The sequence below is a fragment of the Sus scrofa genome, chromosome 6, assembly GCF_000003025.6.
Source record: "Sus scrofa isolate TJ Tabasco breed Duroc chromosome 6, Sscrofa11.1, whole genome shotgun sequence".
NCBI lineage: Eukaryota > Metazoa > Chordata > Mammalia > Artiodactyla > Suidae > Sus > Sus scrofa.
In genome coordinates, this window is record NC_010448.4 from 129,375,171 (window position 1) to 129,393,091 (window position 17,921).

At 43.1% G+C, this 17,921-nt stretch overlaps 1 pseudogene; it reads left to right on the top strand.

The window, feature by feature from the left end:
• Positions 4,146 to 9,928, top strand: LOC100620728 (annotated as a pseudogene).

Here is a 17,921-nt window from a genome sequence, read left to right on the forward strand (position 1 = left end):
AGTTAATTTGTGCACAAGTTGAAGAAAGCAGCATTGTTTTCATCCTACTGCTACTAAAACTTGCTCCTTGGTAATGCAGAAAAATGTAATGATAAAATCACATTTTGAGAAATACCATAGTTATGACTTAAATTAGATTGAATGCTTGAGTTCTTGAGAATGCTCTAGCATATGTAGCATTGGGAGTTTATTTCTACTCTAAAAGTACTTTTTATAATGGTAACGTATTTGTTTTATGACTTTTACAACCCTTAAAGAATATTGAGTACACATTGAGGCACTGAAAATAAAGTGTAAATTGTTTTTCTTTGAATAATGCATCATTTTGGCACAAAGAGCCACATTTAATAAATGGTAAGTCAATGCTCAGATGGATAAATACACATATAGGAGGAAAACCAGAGACTCTATCTATGAAAATGTCAGCAATGATGATTTCTGAATGGTGGTATGTTGAGTAATTTTTATTTTTTGTCATTTGATTTTCTGTATCTTCCAGGTACGAGCATTTATTACTTTTATTATCAGAGAAATAAATATGATTGATGATTTAAAGATGTATGCAGATTTGAGTGGTGACTATATCAGCACTATTGTTAAATATAAACCATAAAGCTTCAAAAATCATAGTTTTAGAAACCCATGATGAAAACTTGTCTACATGAACATTCTAGATAACATTCTGCCCCTTAAAAACTCTATTTGATTGATTGATTGATTGTCTTTTTAGGGCTCCACCTGCAGGCATAAGGAGTTTCCCAGACTAGTGGTCAAATCGGAGCTGCAGCCACTGGCTTACTCCAGAGCCACAGCAACACAGGATTCAAGCCATGCCTGTGACCTACACCACAGCTCTTGGCAATGCTGGATCCTTAACCCACTGATCTAGGCCAGGGATTGAACCTGTGTCCTCATGGATGCTAGTCAGATTCATTTCCTGAGCCACTATTCCACTGAACTCCCCCTCCATTTATTTAAATTTTTCTCTCCATCTTTTATAAATGCTTACCTATGAGTGCTTAGTATTATTTGATAATTCTGCATTCACCTTTATAATACTGCTACTTAAGGTGGCATGGTGCTATGTTTGCAGAGAGTCATTAAATCCTGGCCCCATCTCTTACTAGCTCTGTAAAGTGGAGGTGAAAATAGAACCTACCTCATAGGATTTTTTCAGGATTAAATGGATTAATGTTTGTAAAGAGCTATGGTGGTATTTATGCCTAACACACAGAAATTTCTGTATGTGGGGGGAGGGAGGTTAATGACTGCACCCACAACATATGGAGGTTCCCAGGGCTGGGGGATTGAATCTAAGCTGCAACTGTGGCAACGCCAGATCCTTTAACTCACTGCACCCGACTGGGGACCAAACCCGAGTCTCCACAGCAACCTGAGCTGCTGCAGTCAAGTTCTTAACCCACTGTGCCACAGCAGAGACTCCTGTATGTGTTTGTTTAGTGAAATACCCTGCCTTCTTTTTATTTATTATTAGACCTAAGTGAAAGGTCATCATTGTATTTTGTGGGTGAGATGTGAGTTTTGAGGGCAGCAAAGCCAGGAAGGTACTACAGGCTATTCACCAGCTGCTGCCTGCTTGCAGAGAACATGAGATAAGAAGGATGAAGGACAGTGATAAGGATAGTTTTGTGCTATATTAGATACTCGTGTTCCAGAATGTGCTTCTACATCATGTAACTTGCATGGCCAAATGGCTGGCACATTTTATTCCTCTGCTGATTTGATAATTCTGTACAAAGAGAAATTTAGCTTTTAACATGATTTTTCCTTAAAAAAAAAAGCAAACAAGAAAAACAAAAAACTTAATTAGGTCCTTTTTACTTGATATTCTTTTGGTGATGTAAATCTTAGAAACACTATTTGTTTCAGAGAAGAAGAGCAGAATTTAGAAATTGTGGTTTATCTTATATGCATTTTGCTTTTCCTGAGCTCTTAAAACATTTATTGTAACAAGTTGTAAATGAGCTATTGGATGTTATATCCCAAGTGTATGGCAGGAAAGTCTGTAGCCTGTGAAAATTTCAAGGACCATATTCCTGTCTGTGAAGAATGTTGTAGGGTCAGGCCACTCAAGATGGCTATTCTCTTGGTCTCTGTTCATCTGCTTGAGCAGGCCCTGCCTTACTCATATGACTATCCAATCCTCTTAATTATAGGGCTTAATCAATAATTGCCTATGTACTTGCCCCCTGCCCCAGCTGCTGGTTTCCCTGGTAACTGATAAGCCAACCTGATGTTAATTCCCCCTATAAATGGGAGCAAACTTTCTCCCCCAGTAGCAAAGTTTGTTGCTATGTCTTGCCTGCTGTCTGTTGGGCACAGTGGGGGTGCAGCTCAAGGACCCTTTATTTTAGATGTGTGAGATCCCCTATCCAGTAAGCCATCAATGTCTTGCATCACTGTCTCCAGGCTGGGCAACAACAAGACTTACAAGCCTGCAGGGTGCAGCCCAACAATTGGTGAGCCAGCCAGGAGGCCAAGGAAACTCCTGTGAGCTCTGAGATATCAGGAAATAAGGACAGGGGATGGAGAGTTGAGGGGTAGCCCCAAGGTGGCTGTCCACTAGCAATGTGGAGCCCTGTGTCAGCTGACTACCTTGAGAGAAGCCTGTCTCTTCCATTATATTGACGGTATTCCACTAACCTCAGAGTCTCTTTCCAGTTTAAAAGTAGTGCCCGTGTGCTCATGCCTCATCTGACCACATGGGGATGGCCGGGGAATACAAGACAAAATGCAAGGACCTATATTATCAACTACTTGGGTGTTACCTGGTTGGGTAAGCCAAGCACACCCCCAACCCACCACCCTTAAACAATGAACTATTGATACAGGCTTTAGGGATATGAACTCAGGGACAGGCTTGTGACTTGAACATGGCCAATTACCTGAAGTGTTGGTTGGGGCCTTTGGTAACAGCAAGATACCAGAGTACTCTTGGGCTTCTGGTCCCAGTTATGGAAGAAGCAGAGCAATAATGTAGTGTGAGAGAACACCAGCTATCTGTGGCCTACAGTGCCTCATAACAAGTAGAAGACATTAAGAAGGCTATCCAAGTCGTCTGGTAATGCAGAAGACCACAGCTCAGGGTCAGGACAGCCCAGCACAACATACAGGATGCCTATGGGTATCAACAGTGATCAAGGAACCTACTTTACTAGCCATAGAGTTCAGGGACAGGCCAGTAAAAATGACATACACTGGCACCTCCACCTGACTTACAGTCCCACTGCTGATGGGCTAATCGAAGAATGAATGGGATACTTCAATAGCTGAGATTCTCAACATGCGGACACATCCCAGGAGCAATCGTCCTGGTGCCTACACCATCGTAACCCAGAGGTACCCAGTCCACACCATCTGAGTTCAACTGTCCGCCACTAAGGAAGGACTGTTGCCAACTACCAGTCAGGACAATAACCCGCTTTTGCCTGGGTCGCGGGATCTACCCCCAGGGGAACACGTTATCAAATGGTCCTGGGACTGGCAGGTGAGTTCTCCGTGCTTTGGGTTTGCCTCCTTGAGGGGAATAGGATTAGAAAGTGACTTGGAGATTTCACCTGTCTTCTACCAACCCCACCCAAGCCTACTAAGGTAATTAATTAACCCTGTGGTCTGTTGTTACACTGCCCTTCTAGTATTCAGCACAGGCTGTGGGCACTGAGGGTAGACAGGTGGTGTGGTCCTGCAGGCCAGGACACAAATCATAGGCAGGGGTGGTATTACCTCTGAAAGCCATTACTTCCCATCTTTTACTTAACCGTCACGATCTTCCATGCGTTGTGCCTGTTAAACATCTTACATCACCTCCCTAGTCTGAATGGAGGATCCGTGTGTTCCAACTGGACAAAACAAGTAAGCGCCCTCACTGCAAAACAAGTCTGATTGCTGGGTGGGTAGTGAGGTGCCTTTGTTGTCCTCTGGATGTCCATGGAAAACTGGCACGATAAGTGCCTGGCTTCCTTTTGTTACTCTTTAGCTGTTGGTGTCTAGATTGCATTTGTTGTATGTGGTTGCAGTGCTCCTCTGCACATCTGCTCCAGGGATGCCACAGAAGAGGGGTGGACTAAGATTGTCAGGGTCATGCAGGGTATATAGGCGTGGTCGGTCGGGTCAGGCCACTCAAGATGGCCGTTCTCGTGTTCTCTGTTCATCTCCTGCTCAACCAAGCCCTGCCCCCCTCACATGACTATCCATTCCTCTTAATCGTAGGGCTTAATCAGTAACTGCTTACATGCTTGCCCCCTGCCCCAGCTGCTGGTTTCCCTGGTAACTAAGGAGCCAACCTGATGTCATTTCCCCCATAAATGGGAGTGAAGATTATTGCCATGTCCTGCCTGCCGTCTGCCGGACCCAGTGGGGTGTCGCTCCAGGACTCTTTCCTTTGGCCATGCAATGATCTCCTAGCCAATAAGCCATTGATGTTTCTGTCACTGTCTCTTTACTCTCGAGCCTGGGCAACTACAAGGCTTGCAGGCCTGTGGGGTGCAGCCCAAGAGATGTTTTCTTGTGTTTGGAACTGTAAACTATATGCTGAAAACCAGACTTCCTGTTTCACCTGCACCTTTCTGCACTGGCAGAGGAGCAGGCTGGCCTGAACTGTAAACACCTGTGCAGTAATTAGTATCAAGACACTGTAATTTTGTTATGGAAGGTCACATGGACAGTATTCCAAATAATTTTCTCAGGAGCAAAGCTGCTTTCATGGCATCTTTCCCTCTTTATCTCCCTGTTTTTACCCCAACCCCTCGAATACTTGCATAGGGAGTACGAAAGGGATTCTGGCCCATTTGCTACCTGGGAGGCACTCTACATGGTACCCAGTCCATGTAGCAGCTGTCATGTGGGGCTTGTGGTCTTGGCAGCCAAGATTCTGGCGAAGACTTGTTCCAAATCCTCTCACTCTTGATAACTTTTCATAGAGACAGGCTCAGAAAATGTCCTGTTCCTTTCATTTTTGCAGTCAGACTTAAGTTCTTTACTTTTCGTAACCTGCTTTTTGTCCCTTTTTGCTCCTCAGTATAATAGAAATAACTCTTGAGACACCATTTTACTTTGTCACCAAAACGGAATATTTCTTTTTCGATCACCTACAAGATGTAACTACAGAAACCTAAACTTCTCTCTCATCTCCAGCTCTCTCTCCAGAAAAAGCATTCATTCCCTTTCCTTCAGACTTGGGGCTGTCTGGGCTTGGCATTTTTAGAGTCTCCTTTGTAAAACTTTTAACTTCTTCTTCCTCACTTTCCTACTTCCTGCATGAGGAAACCAAAGCTTATTTCTAAACACGTGAATTTCCAGTCTCCTAACCAGACACACTGGGTTCTTCCTGCTTCCAAATATTAGAAACTTTATCTCTTCATTTTTTTTTTCACAATCTTTGTTCTTCTCTTAGAGCTCAAATATTTCTCATTCTTCCATTTGCTCAACTCTTTCTCAAATTCTTCAAGTTTTTTGGATCCTATGAAGACCCTAAATATAATGACTATGGACTTTCTTCCCAGGAAAGTATACATTCACATCTCTACAGATGCTCAACATCTTAGGAAGCAGTTCACACACACTCTATTCTTATGCTATAAAGGATTCCATTAGAAATTTACCACATAACCAATATATCCAATCAAATATAAAAGAAAGTCATACTGATGACCTTTTTATGAGAAAGGGAAATAAGTGTACTTAGACTGTAAGGGATCCTGGGCAGTTCCTGCTGTTGCACAACGGATCAGTGGTGTCTTTGCAGTTCTGGGATGCAGATTCGATACCTGGTCCAGCACAGTGGGTCAAGGATTCTGTGTTGTTGCAGCAGTGGTATAGGTTGCCATTGTGACTTGGCGGCTCTGATCCCTGGCCCAGGAACTCCATATGCCACAGAGAGCCAAAAAAGGAAAAGGAAAAAAAAAAAGGATCCCGGGTATGTCAGTTCCCTGAAGCTGCTATAACAAAGTAACACAAAATCAGTGGTGTATAACAATAGAAATTTATTCCCTCATTGTTCTGGAGTCCAGGAAGTCCAAAATCAAAGTATTGGCAGAGTTGTGCTCTTTAAAGGCGCTAGAGGAGATTCTGCCCTTCCTCTTTCATCTTTGGGTACCTTCAGATTTCCTTGGCTTGTGGGTGCATCATCTCAAGCTCTCCCTCTTCTGTCTGTCTGTCTGTCTCTGCTGTATGAGGCTTATAAGGACATTTGTCATTGGATTTAGGGCCCACAGGAATAGCTCCAGGTGATCTCATCATCTCCAGATCCTTAATGATGACTACAAAGACCTTTTTTCCACATGAGACATTTACAGTCCTGGTAATAAGATGTGGACATAGGGTTTTCACGTCACCACCCAGGGAACAGTGAGCTTCTTGAGGGTAGCTCTCCTGACCCATATTGGATCTTTAGCTACATATAGGCTGCTATTCTTTTCAGATCTGGGGATGTCACATCTCCCTTCCCAGTTTGATCATGTAGATTTTTTTGAGGGGGGCAAGCCCAGGGCATGCGTAAGTTCCCAGGCCAGGGATCAAACCCACACCACAGTTATTATCATAGCCACATCAGTGACAATGCCAGATCCTTAACCCCTGAGCTATGAGGGAACCCCTTTTTTGACATAGGTTTTTTTTTTTTTTTAAGGTTAAAGAGCATGGAATTTGGATCTAGATAGGGTGACATTTTAGATTGGGCTCCACCAATTTCTAGCTGTATGATCATGGGCAAGTTACCCTAAACTTTAATTCTCTAATTGTGAAATGGAAATAATATTTCAGAATAACTGAGCATCAGTGCACATGTGGGTTAGAATGCTTTTGGTTGCAAGCAGCTGAATACCTTAAGAGTGTCTCAAACTGAAAGGCCATCTTATTCAACTTAAAAAGGCTAGAGAGAGGTTATCCCAGGATTGATCTAACTCAGTGATGCACCAAAGACTCAGGCTCATGCCATCCTTTGCTCTGCTATCTTCAGTGTGTAGTAAGTTTCCTTCATGGACACAGAAGGGGTGGTAAAACTCCTATTCAAGATGCTATGGTGTATAACCCATCCAGATCTCCCTTGGGACCAAAGCACTCAGGTACCAGAAGTGTTGGCCTCTGATGGCTCAGAGTTGGGTCCCGCTGTGGGAATTGTCCTTGGCTGCAGGACACTGTCTCACCCAAGCTTACACCCAGTTCCTGGGAGCAGCTCATATCCGGTGCTAATCCATGTAGGAGATACAAAGTCCTGAGTTTGAGCAAGCCTCCAGGAGCATTCCTGCTTCAGAGCTCCTGACTGGCTGAGGCCTCTGTTGCAACTGCATCACAGTTCAAATTCTTCCCCTGCTAATCCTGCTTCCCTCACTGCTCACAGGCATTGTTCCAGAGAGCACGCCTTACTCAACCTCCTGCATGAAAATCTCAAGGTCTCACTATGTGTTTCAACACAAATAGGCAAGACAATCTGTGATACCAGGAATAGTTACAGGGAGGGGACTTTAAAGTGGGATTTTTAAAGAGCTGGATCACCCACTGGCCAGCTGGCAATGAGTCCCTGGAATGTTGTAGTTTCGCAATTGTTAAAATTTTACCGGAGATGAATTGGGACAGGATACTAGAGGAAGGGACTATACTGGCAGGGGCAATATTTCAAATGCTTGAGAGATTTGGGGAAAATAATGTAAGGATAATGGAATCTGGATGGGTGTTGCTGGGGACCATTAATATACTAAGAGACAATGAAAAGCCGAGAATGAATAACAACCAATATGAGGCAAAGTGTGAAAGCAAGAAGGACTCCATGGCATAAAGAGACTCTACAGCCAGATGGCAGAAAAAGTTAGGATTGGGCCCAGGACTTGATTAAGAAAGCAGAGCTCCAAGAAAGACTGCATTTTTTCAGTGCTGACAGGTCTGCCACACCAAAGTTAGGGTCCTAAATGATGCACCTGAAATCTTAAATCCTCAGATTTCTCTGAGTTCACTAGGCCTGCATATGTGGCCTATTTCCCCCTGTTAAAAGCTAGCACTTCTCCTGTTTGTTTGGAGACAATGCAGTGACTTCAATGCGGTGACTTCTGCCTGGCAAGGAAACTCATGCCCCCTTGGCATCTATCGCCACTTCCCCTCCCTGCCACCAGACCTATAAATAGAATCAAGTCATATGGCAAGCCAGCCAGAGACTTGCTAGGCCTGCTAAGGGAGGAAAGGGACTGCAGGCCAAACGAGTGGCAGACTCGGTCAGTGTATACAGAGCCAGAGGGTTATACATGGGACTGGACCCTGAGGGATAAAACCCAGCAGGCTATCAATTCAAGGAGGAAAAGAAGCAGTTTCTATTCACATGGGGTGGATTGTTGTATATAGTTATGGTTTTGCCCCAGGACTACATTACCTCTCTTGCCATTTATGACTTGGACCATCTGGATATTCCACAGAACATTATGTTGGTCCCTTGTAGCCATGGGACCAATTAATTGGACTGGAATGATAACCATTAATTGGACTGGAATATTAAGTGATGTTGATTCTCTGTTGACAGTAAGGAGACCCACCAGGGGCTCACCTATGGGTGAAGTTTTTAGGAGTTTTATGGTCTAGGACAAAATCTGTCCCACCACCTGTTTTGGTAAATACAATTTTATTAGAACACAGCCATGCCCATTTGTTTATGTGCTGTTTATGACTGCTTTCATGCTATGATGGCAGAGTTCAGTGATCACAACAGAGATTATTTGACCCACAAGGCCTACAATATTTACTTTCTGGCCCTATGTAGAAAATGCTTGATCCCTAGTCAAGGGCATTCTAGCATATCCCTTCCAAAATAATTCACATTACTGCATCTCAAACTTACTACCACTAAGAAGAAAAACCCAATGCCTAGTAATCTCTTCGTGTTTTGGAGGCATCATATTCCATGGGATATCTCATTTCCAGTGTGATAAGGAAGGCTTTCAGCCTTCTGTGGGGCTCAGAGCAGGAAAAGACCCTGCAGCAGGTCCACACTGGGTACAAACATTCCTGAGATTAGCACACAATACAGTCAACATGGCTAAGGTTATCCCAAGAAACCAAAGGGCAAGAGATCTGCTTATGCCTTCTTTGTGCAGACATGCAGAAAAGAACAAAAGAACAACAACAACAAAAACCCTGAGGTCCCTGTCAATTTTGCGGAATTTTCCAAAAAGTGCTAAGAGGTGGAAGATCATATCTGGGAAAGAGAAGTCTCAATCTGATGAAATGGCAAAGCCAGATAAAGTGCACTGTGATTGGGAAATGAAGGCTTATGGACCCTCTAAGGGAGACAAGAAGAAGAATGCCCCCCAAAAAGCCTAATTCCCCCAAAGGCCACCATCTGGATTCTTCCTGTTCTGCTCAAAATTCTGCCACAAGATCAAAGGTATCTACCCTGGCATCTTCATCTGAGATGTGGCAAAGCAGCTGGGTGCAATGTGGTGTAACTTAAGTGACAGCAACAAGCACCTGTGCATCAACAAGGCAGAGAAGCTGAAGGAGAAATATGAGAAGGATGTCCCAGATCATTAAGCCTAAAGGGACGTTTGATGGTGCCAAGGGGCCTGCCAAAGTTGCCTGGAAAAATGTGGAAGAGGAAGATGAGATGATGAGGAGGAAGTGGAGGAGGAGGAGGATGAATAAAAAAAACTGTCCCTCTGTCTCCTTGTGAATACCTTAGAGTAGGGAGCGCCTTGGTGGACACACTTCTTACCCAAGCCTGTCTTTTGCCCTTGTTAAGTTTAATTACCCAATTGGATCATGATCATATTGTGGTCTCAAAGTGCTCTAGAAATTGTGGTTTACCTGAAATGGCCATGGGTGTCTGGAGCACACAGAACCTGTATCAAAGTTGTACATATTTCCAAACATTTTTAAAACAAAAGGCTCTCATAGTCTCCTCACTCTGTGCGCTTTGCTGTAGGTGTGACAAGGCATTTAAAGATGTTCATAGCATTTTTTTTTTTTTTTTAATTTGTAAGGTAGTGTTAACAACCTGGTTATTGCCTGGAAATCCTGAGTTATCAACTCTACATATCTATCGTTTGTAAAAAGAACAAAGCAACCAAGACACAACACTGATGCTCCTTGCTTGGCGTGGAGGCTGTGGGGGAGGTGCCTTTCTAAGGGGCCTTAGCTCAGGGTGCACTGAGGCTGGACCTGTGGACACTGCATTGGGCATCCACGTAGCTTCAGTATATAGTGGCATAGCATTCTACTCCATTCTTGGCTGTGGACAAGGTGGTGGAGGGGTGAGCTGGCGTGAGAAATGTTTGGGATCTTTTTTCAGTTGAAGCGCAGTAGTCTGAAATTGTTTTTAAGCAAACTGCAGAGCTCTTCATTGTCAGCAAAGAGCCACTGCCTCAATGAAAGTTCATGAACCTTCTGTACAGAAACACAATTTGTGACATTCTGTTTCTTTTTTTTTCCTTTTTTTTTTTTTTGTATGTTCAGAATTGTGAAATGTTTTGGAAGTTAAATAAACAGTATTACATTTTAAAAATTGTTCTCTACAACAACAGTCTAAGTTTCTGATTCACAGCAGTCTGAGCAGTAAGACAAGCCACTCCGTTGCATTTGGTGACTAGCCTCCCGATCAATCTGGTAATTGCTCTTTTACTTACTCTAGCCAGCTTGCTGAGGACAGAGATGAAGAGGGCTACTTGAAGCTACTGTATGATTTTGTTTGTGTCTGAGAGGCATTAAGATGAAGTCTGAACTGTTGAATGTAGGTGTGAAGGCACAGGTGAGGTTTAGCAGAAGGCACAGGAAGGTGGGTGTTTAGGACTGAACCTGACTACTATGTGGGTTTTTTTCTTTCCATGCTTCCTCCTCCCCCAACATACTGTGGGGCCAAACACATTGCTAAGCAGCAAAAAAAAAAAAAAAAAAAAAAAAAAAAAAAAAAAAAAAAAAAAAAAATTCAGGCTTTATTTTTCCTTTCACCCCTGTCCCACCCAGTACATGTAAACCTTATTTGTTCTACTCAACAAATAATGGACCTCAATGAGGGTTGTGTGGAGTAGGGAACAGTGTCCTTTTTTCCCCCCTTCAAGAAACTAAACACTGCAAAGAAGATGACAGGGTCCTGTCGTAGATGCCATCGTGGAGCACCTGGGCTGCAGGGCAGACTGATGGCATGGACCTTCCTCACTTGGTGATGGTCTGCCCATGGTTTGAGCTCATTCACTGGGAACATAAGATTGTTGCTAAAATGTTCTTAAAATCAGAAGAAGCTTGGTTTATGTGGTTATTTGCCATTGGCAGAAGGTGTAGCATTTTGTCCAGATGAGGGGTGATGGCCACAGAAACAAATGGTGATAGTAAATGTCCTTCTGAGGGTTCCCATGTACATGCATTGTAACTGTTGGCAGTAAAAAAGGGTACTTTGTTGTGGGTGGATATTGCTATTGCCTGGCCTTGATCCATGTAAGTTTGATTCTGTGAAGGACTCAGGAGTGTTACAATGACACTAAAGAGAAAGAAGTTTTCTTAAAATTCACTATTTAGAAGCCTGCGTGTCTTTGGGCAGTGTCCTCCCTACCCTCTCAGGGTCATGGTCACTGGCCCAATCTCTAATCAGTATTCATAGCTTTCCTCCTCACATCACAACTGTTTGTTCGAAATGTGTTTTTCTAGTTCTAGAAAATGACCACTAATTTTAAAACCCTTGGTCCTGAGGTCTTCCTGCCTCAGCTGTGCCCTTGTCACTTCCCTCTAGCCATTGGTATTGCAGGCTGAAGCCTCTGACACCTGACACACAGGATTTGGGTGCCGTGATCAACCTTGTCAAATACAGAAGAGAAGCTTAATTCGTAGTCACAAAGGAGTGATTTCTTGCTAAGTGGTGCCCTGCTATCTGGTAGTAACTAGACAAACCAACTGTGGAAGCACAAAGACTAGAAGGGATCTTGGATTAAGCAGAAATTTAGTTGGAAAGAGACTCAACACCACTTGGCCCATTAGCTAGAGGACTCAAGATTTTCCACTCTTTCCACTTGCTCCTCGTAATGGAATGATGCCTTGTAGCTTCTCTGAGATGCTACAAGTGGCAGGGTGTCGCCCTCCACCCAAGGCTTCAGCTTGACTTCTGGGCCCACAGTATTTGTTCCTGAAACACCAACCTGTTATGTTTTATTAATTTTTGCTTTTTAAGGCCACACCTGCGGCATATGGAAGTTCCCAGGCTAGGGGTCGCATCAGAGCTGCAGTTGCCAGCCTACTTCACAGCCACAGCAACTCGGGATATAAGCCATGTCTGCGACCTACACCACAGCTCACAGCAATGCACTGAGCAAGGCCAGAGATCAATCCAGGGATCGAATCCACATCCCCATGGATACTAGTAGGGTTTGTTACAGCTGAGCCACAATAGGAATTCGCTGTTTATTATTCTTTAATCAAGAGGACAGTACCTGCCTTCTCCAACCACCTCTCTATCTACTAACACCCTCACCCTGTTCCTGAATGATGTTTTTATCCTTTGGAAAGAACAAGGCTCTGATGCAGCAACTTTTGTTTGTGTTTCCTGTGTGTCTCTTGTCACAAGTGTATTTGAGGACATTGGATGCATTCATTTTCTGTAATAAAGTTTCTAAATCAATCTTCCAAAAAAGTAAAAAGAAAAAAAGAAAACAAAAACAAAACAGAAAACAAAAAAACAAAAACATTCCTGCTACTTGGGACATATGTATCAGCAGACCCTTTGCTATTAGAGGTATCTCTAATTGGGGAAGATACTGAGTGGAACTTACAGAAAGCCCCAGTAGGAAATAACAACACAGACTCCTAGGATTCTAGAGAAAGGTCATGCAATCTCTAGATTATTCACTATTTGAAAAATAGCTCTCACTGTGTTATTGGGTCTTGGTAAAGACAAATGTCTGACTGTGGGATATCAAGGGACTCTGTGGCTACAGCTGCTCATTATGAGCTGGTTTTCATCAAACCCATCCAAAACTTGGGTCTGGCAGGCTCAAGAGCAGTCCATTGCAAGATGGAAATGATAGATCCAGGATTAGGCAGAAGTAGGGTTAGAGGACATAAGAAAGGTACATGGCCCTGAGCCCCATGTCATCACCTCTGTTTTTTCACCACCACGCATGGCCGTAAGAAGAGGGTGGCTCTTGTGACAGTGGTGAAGGGAAGTCCTCCTAATGTGTAAAGCTTTGGGAAGTGTACAAAAGGGTCATTGACTATGTGTGTGGTGGGAAAGTGGCTTTATGTAAGGCTATATATTAACTCATGGGTGGTGGCAGATAGCTTGACTGGCTGGCTAGGATTCTGGAGAGAGAAGGATTGAAAGGCTGGGGAGAAGAAACAAGCTTGTGAATGGATCTATGTGTATTAAACATGCTTTTTATTTTCTATATCTCATGTGCTGAAATCTTGGGTAGACTTATACTCCCAGGGACAGACCTCCCTCCCACAGGTAGCCAATAGCTAAAGACAGAAAACTTAGGGAGTTTGACTTTCACATGCAAGCCAACCACCTCCTTACCAGAACTTTCATTACACCAAACAAGTATTTCCTCTGCCCTAAGTCAACCCAAGGGCATGAACCAGACAGCTAAAGATAGCCTTTATGCCCCAAGGCCAGCTGAAATGATTCAAACCAGCCAAAGTATTTACTCTGCCCTGTCTTGCCTTTCCTGTGGGTATCCCAACAGAACCTAGACTTCCCCAGTTTCTGCTCCCTGATCAAAACTTGATGCTTCTCTTGTGGCCCTATGTTTCCTGGGAAATGTAGGTAACAAATTCTTTTTTCGATGGCATTGACCTCTTCGTTTTGTCACTCGGTAATGGTTATAAGTTAAAATCTGGGCACAAGTCTCGGTGAGAGTGGTTGTTAAATGTGGCTATGTTTGTATCTCATAATATCTACCAAAGGGCATTAGCCATGGAAGAGTCACTGACCAGTCAAGTAGACAGAATGACTTGGCCAGCTGATGTCACTTGGCCTCTGTCATTTGTTTTTTGGGTTTTTTTTTTTTTTTTTTTTTTGTCTTTTTGCCTTTTCTAGAGCCACTCTTGGCGGCATATGGAGGTTCCCAGGCTAGGGATGGAATTGGAGCTGTAGCCATTGGCCTATGCCAGAGCCATGGCAACACGGGATCCGAGCTGCGTCTGCGACCTACACCACAGCTCACGGCAACGCCGGATAGTTAACCCACTGAGCAAGGGCAGGGACGGAACCCGTAAACTCTTGGTTCCTAGTCGGATTTGTTAACCACTGCGCCATGAGGGGAACTCCTGGCCTCTGTCATTTGTAATCCCAGTGCTGGCACAGTGAGTTTATGAGTAGAGCAGTCATGGTGCCAGGGATGGAGGTTACAAACTGAGCCCAAAAGCATGGGACAGTTATTTAAAGTGAAAGCTATGGGGCTATACAATAAGCTAGCTTGACAATTCTCAAGAAGAGCAGCTGTTCCCAGCCCACTACACGGCCAAGAGAGAATCACAGTCAGACTGAAATCATAGGACATTTATGAAGGGGAAATGACCTTGTAAAACGTGACAGTGTTGTGAGTTTTAATTGAATGGTGGAGAGAAACAGTGACACATATAAATCAAATTATTTGTTTCTTAGAAAATCAAAGATATTGAGGGCTGAGATAAATTTCTAGTTAGACTGATTTACATGGGAGGCAGTTGAAGCACGTGAGGTTGTACGCAGTCTTTAAGTCAGTCATGGATCTAAGAATAGAACCCAGGTCTCCTGACCCCCTAGACCAGTGTTCCCTTTCTCCTCCATGGTGGGTTCGCAACTCCAGTTTTCCTTTTTACCTCTGCATGGATTAGGCCAATGTTAACTTACTCTGCATTCTACGTGCACACATGCAGAAGGCTGATGAATAACCTATAGATATTCTGGTGCTGGGAGAAGTCACCTTAGCATTAAAAATTCATTATAAATTCAGCCCAAAGAGACAATTAAACAGACTGATGTCAACCTAATTGGCTCAGATTAATGAATGCAGAAACTGAGATTTTTAATATTTTATTTTATTTTTGCTGTTTGTTATTGGCCCACACGTCTTCATTAAAATCGCAAAGGTATCAGAAGTCTTCCTTTCACTAGTCTCACAAAAATATTTTGAATATCATTGAATGTTCATTTTAGATTAGGAACAGGACGTACTTAGAAAGCACCGAATACCTCAAACTAACTTGTTTAGGTCTTTGGGGACCAATAAAATGCACTTTGCTCAGCATATTTCCCTTAACTCAGCAAAACAATTTCTCATGGACCTTAATAATGCAAGTTTTTTTTTATGTGCCCTTATGAAGATAAAGCATCTAGAATCATCCATTATCCAAGGACCTAAGGAAGAAATTATTTTATCTTTTTTTGAGCAATAGTAGGGTACATCAAATGAGTGGTGGTTAATTCTGAGACTCGGCTTGAATGGAGAGATCATAGTAATAAAACTATATTTTAATGTACTTGTAACACTAACAACTGTGCAGTGTACTCATTCAATCCTTCATCAATTTTATGAGATTGTGATTATGGAAGGATTGTTAGCTTCCCCCCAGTAGCCATCCTCCTGTTCTTGTTCTGCTGAATACTTGCTGCTGGAAAGAAAAACTAGAGTTCCCACCCTCCCTTGCAGCTAGCTATGGTCAGATGACTAAGTTCTAGTTAAAGAGATGCAAGTGGAAATGCTGTATGCAACTTCTCCTTCTTTCCTCCTTCTCCTTCTTGGCTAGAATACAACTGTGATACCAAATCTTAAGCAGCCATCTGGGACCACATAGGAAGCTAGTCTTGAGGATGGTGGAGCCAAATGCTAGGAGGAGAATGGGACCCAGTGATTATGGAGTGGCCATACTGACTCTGATCTGTTTACCTTCAGACCTCACACATACGGTAGAGAAATTTCTGTCTTCTCTTAAGCCACTGTTACTTGGGTTTGCAACTGAAGCTAATCCTAGCTGATACACTTTAGCATCTGTCCTGAGATGTGCTGTAAGTGTAAAACACACAGTGGATTTTGAAGACATGAAGAAAAATTTGTAAAGTATGTCATTAATAATTTTATATTACATATGAGAAATGATAATATTTTGGCTGTACTGTATTAAATACATTCTCCTGTTTCCTTTCACTTTTCAAAATGTGGCTACCAGAAAATGTTCTATTACACGTTTGGCTCACATTATATTTTTATTGGACAATACCAGGCTGGTGATGTTTTGCTCTGCGTCTGTATTTGTGCCAGAGTATAGAAGAGGTACCTGAGGCTCAGAGGAGCCATGCAACTCACCCACGTTCCAATCTCAAGTCAATGGTGGAGCTGGATCAAGTTCAGGACTATAGCAGTCCCAGGACACCCACCCACTACATCACAGTGCTTCTCAACTGGTGTCACAGGAAAGAGGATACTGTCCCAAACATTAATTCTTAAAGTCAGGAACTGCTGGTTGCTTGAAGAGTTTCACTGAGTTTTCCTCAAAATACACCTATCATCTGATAAATTAATAGTCTTATTTTTGAATTTTTATATATCACAGTATTTAAAAATAGGTATAATCAACTGAAAAATATAAAAGGAAATGAAATACAGTTTATTGAGGGATTCTGCTGTCTTTAATTCAGAAAGAAGACATTGAACTTGAAGACGTTGCCCTAAATACATCCCCCAGATGATAGAGCTGGGGGCCCTCATGTCAGATCTTTCCTTGATGCTTTCCCTGACTTTACTGGAAGCTTAAGGCCATTAACCTCTGTGACCTAAGATGCCCATTGGTGCCTAGGTGACAGTGTTGCTATGGTACGGTGCATGTTCCCTTATCTTCTTTTTTTGTAGATCTGGCTGCCCGGACTCTGGCCTGTTCCACAGGTGATAAGTACATTCTTTACGGCTTTACTCACTGACCTGTTTCCCACCTCTGCTATGTTAAAGTGGGAGGTCTGCCTATGTACTTAGTCTGTGGAAGAGGGACATATTTTCTATTTGCAGACTGCCTGGCACCCTCAGCATTTTTGATTTCTCCCTAAAGACAACTGTAGTAGGCAGGAATACCCAGCCCCCCTGAGGTAACACCTAGCTCTCTCCTGTGGGTAGCTAAAGACCTCTCCAGCTTTACTCACAGGGTCCTCCATCACTCTGCCCCAGTGTTAGGCTAGACACAACTCTTTTCTTGAGGTTCACAAAAACACGGCAGCCACAGACACCAAATAAGCCTGGATGTGATCATTTTAATCTCTCTCTCTCCCTCTATGGAACTGCCACTATTGGCCAGAAATGGTACACAAGATACTTAATTGCCTGCAGAGCTCCAGCTGAAGCTCACAACCTGCTCATTAATGCGCCCATTGCTCACTCTGTCCTTCCTGTAGCGTCTGTTCCTGGTTTAGGAGCAGAATTAACAAGTTTTTTTCTAAGAAGCCTATCAGTCCTATAGCAGTCAGCTCTTTGAACATTTAACTTTATCTTCCAAATCATTACAGAAAACACTTAATGGCTCTGCGCCCAGACCTGACCCCTGCAGATCCCATTTGTAATGGCCATCGGAGACAGATGGATCACCAAAATACATTTTTGCATTCAGCTTCTAAACATGGGAGTGGTTGGGCAACTCTGGGTCATTAGACTTTTCCCAATTAAATTCCTTCAAAGATATAGTGCACTAATGCAATGGAAGGACAGTGTGGGCCCCTGACAGTGTGTGTTAAACTCAGAGGGACAGGATTACATGCTCAAGTGGGATATTTGTTGAGGACAAAATGAAGAGACTGCTACTGATTGATCTCTTTTTCTTCACAGTCATCATGTCTCCTAGGTACTGCTGCTCAAATCCACTGCTCATTCTAATGTGATATGCCAGCTTGTTTTCAACTAAATCTGCTTGCAATCTCTATTTCCTGAATTAAGTTACTCTAAGGCTTTCTGTGTGTTCTTCACTTTAGATCAGGG